Source organism: Adiantum capillus-veneris, chromosome 4 (assembly GCF_014529385.1).
Source record: "Adiantum capillus-veneris isolate H3 chromosome 4, ASM1452938v2, whole genome shotgun sequence".
NCBI lineage: Eukaryota > Viridiplantae > Streptophyta > Polypodiopsida > Polypodiales > Pteridaceae > Adiantum > Adiantum capillus-veneris.
In genome coordinates, this window is record NC_140934.1 from 49,020,742 (window position 1) to 49,031,894 (window position 11,153).

General features: G+C 40.0%; 1 pseudogene; it reads right to left on the reverse strand.

Moving 5' to 3' along the window:
* Positions 1 to 312: 312 nt before the first annotated feature.
* Positions 313 to 823, reverse strand: LOC147459123 (uncharacterized; annotated as a pseudogene).
* Positions 824 to 11,153: the final 10,330 nt, after the last annotated feature.

Sequence of the window (11,153 nt, forward strand, 5' to 3'; positions counted from 1 at the left end):
AAAAAAAGTTACCACCGGACCTGCTCAACCCAAGCCAAGCCACCAACCAATACAGACCAGATCAAAGACCCAAGGTACATCGGCTAGCAAGGGGAGCCACCCCATCGCATCACAACAGAACTAAATATTAAGCAAAAAAGAGATTACAGCCATAGAAGGACGGAGTCCTAGCCTCCATCACAAAATTCCGGTAGGGTTTGCCATCATGAGACTGCCACTACCACCGGAAGACACCATGACACCGACCGGCAGACCAACATATGCAAAACCCCAAAAATGATACCATCAAGTCGCAACCAGTAGATCAAATCCTCACGAGCCCACTGGATCAAGTCCACCAACCAAAACTCCCACATCTGACAAGCCACATAATCCATACATCAAGTGCAACATCCTGAGCCATAGCACGACCATTACAGATTACCACCACCCTGCCAGTGGCGCCGAAAAGAAGCCAGGTGAACAACACAGAGCCAAGAACCCACACAACATCTTTGCCAGATCTCCCTAACCAAACCTTGCGAACGATTAGCCCCTGCAAGAGGGGCGAGCAGCCACACAACCCGGGTATAAAAATATGAGCTTCATTTGAGCCAACCCATCCTGCGAGGCCCAGCAGAAGCAGCAAAATCCTCCATCTCCGAAGCCTTCCTACTCCCGAACCCAAGGAACCCCAGCCCAGTAGACCTTGAACATGCAGATCATTTAGCGCTTTGCAAGCATGCATCACCAAGCCCCCACGCAACCCACCCAAGGGCCCCCCAACCCATGTCGCGTTGCTGGAGCTGCTCGGTGTGGTGCACAAGCAAAACAGGGGATGCATCCAAACCCTAGCTCGTCGGGCAAGCAGTGGCTTTAAATGGATAGGACTTTAAGAGCATAATCTAAAATTGAAATCTTTAATAAATTTTAATACATTTTGTAGAAAAAATTACCATGCCTCCATTTTCATGATATGCTATATGAAAGCACAAATAACTTTCCACCATTACACGCTTTTACCCAAAAATATTAGGTCTAAGATCCCCCCTTGCTTTTGACTTCCTTGCAACAACCATGTTGGGCACATCTTGCGATCAACACATTTCAAGAGCTGACCTTTTGGACATACACACTTTCTATCTTGCTTGCTCATGGGATACACATATGCATAAGGCCACATGCCAACAAGGTGAAAGCAAATGTGATTGCATCTGCATAAAGGATTTCCATTTAGTTCATCTATGCAGGAGAGAGAGAGAGAGAGACTGATGGAGACAAAGGGGGAGATGGAGCATGTGCAACATGGGGAAAGCCACACTTGAAACTTGGATAATTATGCGCAACATGGAATACAACATGCTTATAATAGAGGGGAAGGCAAGACAATAAAAGAAGAGGGTCATGGCCCAGGTGGAGGACCATGCAAGAAAGCGAACATGTGAGAGCGAGGCAAGAGCAAGACTAAATGAATAGCTTTGTATTTTAAAGACATGTCAATTGACCCACACACACATATACACACACTTACACAAAGAGAGAGAGAGAGAGAGAGAGCACAAAGGTAGCACCATAGTATACAACCAAATGGTTGTCATAACAATCTATTAAAGAATTTTTGAGTGTGTGTGTGTGTGTGTGTGTGTGTGTGTGTGTGTGAGAGAGAGAGAGAGAGAGAGCACAAAGGTAGCACCATAGTATAATACAACCAAATGGTTGTTATAACACTCTATAAAAGGATTTTTGAGAGAGAGAGAGAGAGAGAGTCAGTGTTGCATTGACAAAGGAGAGAAGAAGAAAAAGGGGGGATTACGACATTGTAAGAGCAATCCTAAGAGACCTCCAAGATTAAAAATGATCCTAGAGATATATTTATTTATTTATTTATTTATTTATTTTTATTTTTTTTATTTTTTTCATGCCTTGATTGGAAAGAGTGCGTTGTAGCTTGGCATGGAAAAACCCCGGAAAAACAGGTACCTAGCATGGAAACCACAAAGGATGATTATATCTTGGTAGATTCAGGAGCAAGCAGAGAGTAGAATGAGAGTAGCTACATATCATGAGTTGGCCAAGATCATGCCCTAGAAAAAGTAGATAGAGTGCTAATCCAAAAAGAGTATTTACACTCAATTTGATTTGAATATGACGAGTAGCTACATTGTATGAGTTGTTAGTCTCATACATGGAGTAATTAGCTAGTGCAATGATTGATGCATGATGCATGTATCAAAAAGCTCCAAAATCTCACAAGAGAATCACATATATTTACATATCAATGTGAAATGAAGCAAAGCGAGGCTGCCATGATTGACATGTTCCTTCTTCTTGACCGTGGCAACCTGCGGGTCACATACTAGTTGCTTTATGTAGGCCATAGTGAACTTTCACCTTCTTTTAAAATAAGATTTCAAGTTTGTAAGTTAGTCTCCTCATTTGAGGGCCTCTAGTAACACGATCATTTACCTTGGTTTTCAAAGAAAGTAACTTTGAATGGGATTTATGCAAAAATATAGCTAGTAGTAGGTCAGAATCTCATAAAAATAAAAATTCTTTCAAAACATTTCAAATGCATAAGTGAGGGTTAGTATAGGAAACAAAAAGTCCCATGGAAATAAAAAGTCATAGGAAATGAAAGCCCATTAAAATAGAAAGTCAAAAGACATTTCATCTCTGTATAATAGAATAGAAGTGGTCAAGTGCATTTTTTCTCCATTATCTTTCTTTTATAATTTTCTTCTCTTTAGAATTTCCTTGCACTATGTAGGTAGTGTTTTCTTGCGCGACTCCGCTATGTAGGTTTAGTGTAATCCCTAGGTTTTGTTCAATGCTTTGGAATCTTTGAAGCCATTAGGAATACATTCCAAATATAGCTATTTGTAGTTCTCACATTCCAAATATAAGCTATGCAACACCAAAACAAGGTGAAATTTCACTATGGCCTACATAAGGTTATTAAGGCTTCTTTGTGAGAGGATTGAATAGAAAGTGACACTAGTATTTAAAACATTTGGTATCACAATAAAAGATTGCCTTTTTGAAAAAAAAGTGTGACAACAATCAACTATTTAGTTTACAATATATTACAAGAGCATAGAAAATAATGTTTGACACAATACTCAATGCCCCTCTTTAAAGAAAGGCACACAAATGTCAACACCCTCTCACAAGTACTTTAAAAAAATAATTTAAAAGAAAGTTTATTATCATTAACTTGCCATGTGGCATTAATTGACGAGCTTTTTCCAATGGTCCAGATTTGCACCCAAAAATCCATCCTTTACTAAGGACTACTTACGTAGTCCAAAAAACAAGCAGAAGGTTCAGTATGGCCTACAATAAGGCTATGAGAAGAAAGCTTCTTTGTGAAAGAAACCAAGAAAGTGAAATTAATTTTTCAAAATAGTTGTTATTACAATAAAATATTATGTTTCTTTTTTAAAAATTAACAATAAACTATTTAGACTATAGTATCTTCCAAAAAAGGGACATTAATGTTTTAAAACATTTATTATCATAGTAAAATATTGTGTTTCTTGGAAAAAATGTAGCAATAAAATATTTGGACTATAATACATTCCAAAAACATAAAAAATAAGGTTTGAAAACCCATTTGGAAGCATTAGAGCAGATTGAAAAAAAAAAGTGAAAGACGACGAAAAAGATTATGTGTGACCCAATATTCAATAGCCCTCTTTAAAATGAGAGAGACACACAAAGGTCAACACTTCTTACAAAGACCTAGAAGAAATATATATTTTCTTTAAGTCTTTTACCATGTGACCATGGTCCACAATTGCACCAAAATCCTCACGTTTTTGTTTTTTTGTTTCAAAACTCACAATTGTGAGTGGATAGTATCAAGAACAACAGAAATATACACCAATCCTCAAGCTCAGACCGAGCCTTGAGGGTCAAAGGATTACAGGTTATCTGCTTGGCAGAGAAACCACTACTACTCGTCGGCTTTACTTATTACAAGATGTTATACATTGTTCTACACCAGCCCTCCGGGGCTTGTTTGCCTCCGACCATGTGGATCATCCCTCTGCTCGCTTGTATGATTTCCCAACAGCTTGCCACTGCCAGATCCCCGTCAAACACGCGGCGGTTCCTTGCTTGCCAAATATGGTGCAAGAAGTAGTACCTGATTACTTGAGTGCAGACAAGAAGAGCAGGACTTCCCAGCCTGTTACTACCAAAGAACAGATCATTCTTGGAGAACTTAATTTTCCATGTCCTTTGAATCCATTTGCATATTTTCCTAGTCGTGCCCTTGATTGCCTAACATCCCATGAAAAGGTGGGCTAGGTCTTCACTAGCTATTATGCACCCCGAGCAACGATCGGACCCGATGCCTCTTTCTTGTATCTTCACGCCCATCGGTAGAGCACCCCACATCAATTTCTACAGAAATATCTCATATATTGAGGCCACCTTGGCTTCTAGATGTTCTCCATGACTCCCTCCCACCGTTTTTCCGTCCAGTGCCTCTTCTATAATTTGTTGAGGGGTCTACACCAATTAGCCTCGTGCATTAATGTATGGTAAATGCCTTTAGAGTGTGTTTTGCAAAAGAGGCTACTCTCAGGCCATCTCCAAGCGTCCCATTCCAAGTTGGATTCACAGATTGGCATCACCACCTTATCAAGCTCTTTCATCACCCTGTAGACTAGTAAGGTCTCAAAGCCATTCAGTTGATATTGGATGGCTAAAGAGTCAACAATTTTCTAGCACTTCCTGTTGCCATCCCAAAATTGCTCTAGTCGAATAAGCCCCTTATTATTCACATTCCTGGCCATTTCTATCCAATAGGGGCTTTCGGCCCCAATATTTTACAGAGCCAAGGGGACCAGTGCAAAGTGGAGTTCTTAAAGTATCTAGTTACTTCCCCCCATTCCAAAACCTCAACTGCACTTTTGCACTTCCTCATCGGCTCCCCTGAGAGTCCACTAGATCTAAGATAAGACCACTTTCGGGCGAGAAGTTTGTCGTGCATCACAACCCCCTTCCACTTTCCCCCTTTCGATCCCACTTTTGTTGCATCAAGCATTTCCTTGGTCATGATAGCCCAAGCTTGGTCCTATTTAGCAATGAGACCATAAATTTGGCACAAAGGGCCTCAGCATGGGATACAGGGTTAAGAATGTCGAGCCCTCCTTGGTCTATCGGGAGAGAAACTACCTCCCATCTAGCCCACTGCCATGGCCGGCAGGTTTTCGTGTTTTTCTTTCAAAGAAACCTTTTCACTGGTTTTAAGAATTCTTTTCAGTTACACTTAGCCATCTTGAGCACGGGGCTGAGCAAAGCACTATACGGGATCATAAAAGCATTGATCACTCTAATCCAGCTTTGGAAGGGTAGGAGAACGAGCTCCCACCTTCTCATTTTGGCGCTAATTTTTTTGAGGACCCATTGAAATCTTTGATTGTGGGTTACGTCCACCCCTACAGGGGCTCCCAAGTGTTTAAATACACTCTCTTTCGAGATAATCTCTCCTGTCCAGACTGCAGGTCAAAAGAGTCGTTCTCCGAAAGGGAGATTAGTCTTGACTTCTCTATATTGCACTTGGATCCCGAGGCCACGACAAATGTTTGCACAATCTCCAGAGCTCTTCTGACAACTTGAGGGCACGCCTTCAATAATAGGAGCAAATCATCTGCGAACATTTTTGCCAATAGCTGGTCGTTGCCCGGCAATGCCAGACCTTGAATCTCTCCCCGCGCAGCACTAGCTTCGAGCATCGTAATGAGAGGATGCGACCCGATGGCAAAAAGCAAGGGGGCTATGGGACATCCTTGCTTAATAGACCTTTTAACCTCAAAAGAGCCCACAATTTTGTCATTAAACAGGAGCTCTGATTGGCTGCCAATGCCAAGTGTGCGTATGAGGCGACAAAGGCAAGGCCCAAAGCCCAGAGCTCCCATGACTTCTTCTATATAGGACCATTCTATCCTATCATAGGCTTTGTCGAGGTCCAACTACAACAAGATGCACTCTTGCTTGGAGAAAGATGCGTACTCTATTCCTACAATGGCTGCCAAGATATTGTCATATATAGATCTCCCTTTGATGAACCCGTGTTGATGGGGAGAGATGATCCGACTCAGGAGGGGGCAAGTGTGAGAGCTATCGCCTTGGCAATAGTTTTGGATGCTACTAACATCATTGTAATGGGACACCAATGTTTAAGTTGAGAGCAACAGATCTGCTTGGGGATGGGCTTGATAAGCCCTCTCTTAACACTTGCATCCAACGACTCTTCGGAAACAGCTAGATTGGCCATCCGTGTAACTGGATCCTTGAGATCATCCCAAAATTCCCTGAAAAATTCAGCCGTCAGTCCATCCCAGCCAGGGGAATTTTCATTACCAAGAGCTTTTAGTGCCGCTGAGCATTCCTCCTCAGAGAAGGCCTTTTCCATGCGGTTGGATTCCTCCTAGGGAACCTTCTTTTCCACTTCCAAGTAAAGACGCCCGGGCTTCTTCCACTTCCTGAGATTGGGTCTCTGACTGGCCGATAATCTGGCTGAGATACTTGAGCATAAGTGTAGCCACCTCATCTTGGTTTTGAATTGTATTCCCTCTCTCATCTCGAGCACTTGCATGCGGCCTCGACTTTTCCTCACTTTCAGAGCCCTAAAAAAATGTGCTTGCTTAGAAGGCTCTGGTTGAAGGAAAGTTTCTCTAGAGAGAAATCTCACCTTCTTGATTTCCTCCAGTTGTTCGTTGGCCAGGTGAGATTTAGCTTCAAGCCATCGCTTGTGCTCATCTTCGGTAGCCAATCCGGCAGCCTTCCTAGAGGCTAATTACGCTACCTCCTCTATGAGATGTTTGATAAGTGCCTCATTGGATTTTTTTACCCGAGGGACCCGAAGTTTTGATAGCTTTTTGTACACTCCAAACAAATAAATTCCAAGCATTAGGTTTATTCATTCTCACATCTTTCTTGAGCTTTCCCAATGCTTTCTTGGTGATGCTTCTAAAGAGAGGGTCTTTAAACAGGTGTGTCCTTGTAACAAGAATCTTTCTCTCCACTCTCAGGGATCCCCCGCCCCCCCTTCTTCTTTCTTGAGTTGTAAGTGTAATGGCATGTGATCGGAGAGGCTTTTTGTTGAGATTACCTTCACCTCTAACGTTGATGAGATCCACTCAGCTTGATGAGAGCAGTAGCATATGTCCAGTCGGGAGGCAGTGCAGGCATACTGAAGGCTTGTGTAGGTGAATCGAGGCATGCTGTTCCATGGGCCCACTTCCCACAAGTCAATCATAGCCCACTTCTCACATAAGGTCAGCCATTTAGAATTTTATGAGCCAGCCAATAGACTAAGGACTCTTTATGTAGTCCAGAAAACCTATCCAGCAAAATTTATGACTACAATGTCTAAAGTTTGACCATAAAAATAAAGGTCCAATAAAATAAGAATAATGATTTTCCATTTTTAGCCAAAAAAATTCACACTACAAAAGTAGCGTTGTATGACACCAATAAATGTAACTTGTATCATGTGAGTCGATTTGTGTTAGGAAATTTGGGACAAGATTGATAAAATTTACACAAGAGAGTGTGTTGGCCCCCACCACCATGCCTTCTAGCTATTGATGTTGCACACATATGATTCCCTTTGCTAGACAACAAATCATAAGTTAAATATCAAATACCATGGTGAGCACCATGATTCTTTATGCTAGTGATGTATAAGACCTTTCTACACTTTATATTTTCAATACACAAAAGGGCAAAAGATGCCATGCATAGTTTTCATTGTAACTGAGATGGACCTTTTCTCGACAGATGTTGACCTCTTAAAGTTTTAGACGTTTCAGACTTGGTGGTTAGTGGCTACATCAATGAGCATAAAATTTCATGTACATCCACTCTTTTGTCTTCACAAACATGCTTCCTTTCTTCTTTTTAGGGGGGCATTACCCACAAACAGTGAGTTAATCATGCTTTTTTTTTTTTCTAGCCTTGAGGGACAAAGGTTACATCATAGCTTAGTCATGCTTCTTAAGCAATATAAAAGCAAGAAGGGTATTAAATTTTTGAGGGCCAATAAGAGACTATTGAGACATGATGTCAATTTTCATATTTATTCTTTAAATCCATGCATCATAAAGCAAGCAATTATTGTTTTTCATTCTGAAGATTTTGTCATTCGTTGGAGGATTTAAGACTTTTTTTTTTGCATGAAAAGTTTGTGATCACTTAATGCAAAACTATTAAGATTTGATCTACAAACATGTTTTTTTTTTTTTGCAAAACTCACAATTGTGAGTGGATAGTATTAAGAACATCATAAATATACACCAACCTCGAGCTCAAACCAAACCTTGAGGGTCAAAGGATTACAAGTTATCTACTTGGTAGAGAAACCACTACTACTCTTAGGCTTTACTTATTACAAGATGTTATGTATTGTTCTAGGCCATTCCTCTGAAGCTTGTTTGCCTCCGATAATGTGTATCGTCACTCTGCTCTCTTGTATGATTTCACAAAAGCTTGCCACAACCACATCCCCTCAAACACGCGGCGGTTCCTTGCTTGCCAAATATGGTGCAAGAAGTAGTACCTGATTATTTGAGTCTAAACAAGAAGAGCAGGACTTCCCAACCTGTTACTACCAAAGAACATATCATTCTTGAAGAACTTAATTTGCCATGTCCTTGGAATCCACTTGCGTATTTTCCCAACCATGCCCCTGATTGCTTGGCATCCCATGAAAAGGTGGGCTAGGTCTTCACTAGCTATTCTGCACCCCAAGCAACGATCGAACCCGATGCCTCTTTTTTGTATCTTTACGTCCGTCGCGACAGAGCACCCCACATCACTTTCCACAAAAATATCTTCATATATTGAGGCCACCTTGGCTTCCAGATGTTCTCCATGACTCCCTCCCACTGTTTTTGCATCCAATGCCTCTTCCATAATTTGTTGAGGGGGCTACACCAATTAGCCTCGTGCATTAATGCATGGTAAATGCCTTTAGAGTGTGGTTTTCAAAAGAGGCTACTCCCGGGCCATCTCCAAGCGTCCCATTTAAAGTTGGATTCAGAAATTTTGCATTGGCTCTAAAATATTGGGGGCCTTGATCTACAAACATGTTATCAAACACCCAACTACAGAAGGGTGAAGCCAAAGGTGCCTACATTATTTGCTAGTAGCCAATTTTCCCAAAGAATATCTCTAGAAAAAAAGTAAAAATTATAGTTGTTTCCAAAAAAATATAGATTTTCTAAAGTTATAGCTAAACAATGAAAAACTTTGTAGATTCTACAAGCTTCAAATTTTAATTTTGCATGTAACAAGCAAAGCCTAGAATGTGCATCTTCACTATTTCTAAGCCTCAGAGGATTGGTCTAGAACAATACATGTCATGATGACATCTTGTAATAAGTAAAGCCTAGGAGTAGTTGTAGTTTCTCTATCAAGTAGAAAACTTGTAATCCTTTGACCCTCAAGGCTCAGTTTGAGCTCAAGATTGGTGTATATTTTTGATGTTCTTAATACTATCCACTCACAATTGTGAGTTTTGCAAAAATAAAGGCTTTCAGTGCATATTGATAGTAATTAAGTACACAACACTTGATCTACCATCAATCCCATAGCAACAAGGTGAAAGCATGCTAATGAGGTCAAGATTGTAGATGGTATGCCAAGGAATTGTGTATAATAAATGCTTGAGATTTTGGAGTGGAGGTTTAGGATAATGAAAGCAAGTATATAATTGATGACCAGGCTAAAATTTGAAGTAAATTCATGTTGTAATGTTAGTTGTAGTCTTCCATATGTTCTCCATTACATGCTCCCACCTTTCCTCCGGCCATTGCTTTTTCCATAGCTTATTAAGGGGGCTAGACCAATTCTTCTTTTGCATTATTGTCTGATAAATGATTTTAGTATGGGGTTTTTCCAAGAGACTGCTTTCGGGCGATTTCCAGGCTTTCCAATCCAACTCCGAGTCACAGATTGGCATCACTAGATTGTCAAGTTCTTTCATCACTTTGTGGACAATCAAGACCTCCAAGCTATTGAGTTGGTATTGGGCAATCATAAAGTCAATGGTTTTCCAACTGTTGTTGACACTGTCTCATAAGTGCTCTTAATACTATCCACTTACAATTGTGAGTTTTGCAAAAAAAAACAAAAAAAGTTAAGAGAAAAGCTTGCAAAACAAAATCCAGGGGTTAGATTTAAAATGCAAAAGTAAAGGATAAAATTGTAAGAAGTCACAAGCTTTTTTAGAATGTAGAGTCAATAGACTTTCTACTTTGCATAAAATAAATGTTTCATTTGAAATGTACATAACAAAAAAGGAATAATTTTGGTGAAGATTTTACTATTTAATAAAAATTTAAATGTTAATATATATATTTGGCTTTATCTTTTCAAGGGTTTTTTTTCAAGACCAATATTGATATGTTTTAGAGATTTCTAAAAGTTAGTCTTTTTTCAAGAGATCGTGAAAAAAAAAGCTCGCCTCATGTCGAGTTGGTGATATCTTGCTTTGAGGACATGCATGCAAATAAAGAGGTCGATCCACGTTATTGGCAGAGAGAGAGAGAGAGAGAGAGAGAGAGAGAGAGAGAGATGTCTATACATGTATGCATACATGCACATGCATGAGAGAGAGGGAAAGATAGAGAGAGAGAAAAATATTTTATTGTTGAGCTTATAAGCAGTATATCTCACCAAGGGAATCCTTCAAGCCCTTCCAATTTCCAAGATATATGGTTTTCTTTGCATTATAGTGTAACTTTAAAAGGATAGCTAACGGTTTTCACCGATAAAAAATGGATGGAATGCCTAATAAAAACCAACCCTTACATTGGCAGCGCAAATGAGGAGAGAAATTGCCTAGTTGACGGACCTTTTACAAGTTCTTGGATATTTTGTCATTTTTATTTTTAAGAGTTAAAATATGGGCCATGCTTAAAAACCTATAAATTCTCTAAACTTTGACACGAAAGGGTGCCTATTAAAAATCAACCCGAGAGAGAGAGAGAGAGAGAGAGAGAGAGAGAGAGAAAGAGAGAGGATAATTTTTGAGCACCGAATGAATGATGCGGCAAGGAGAAGCAGGGAAAGACAAATACATAGCAAAATGCTCAAGGGTGTAGAAACAATTTAAAAAGACTCTAAAAGCTACACGAGTCTTCAACAAAAGTGAATAT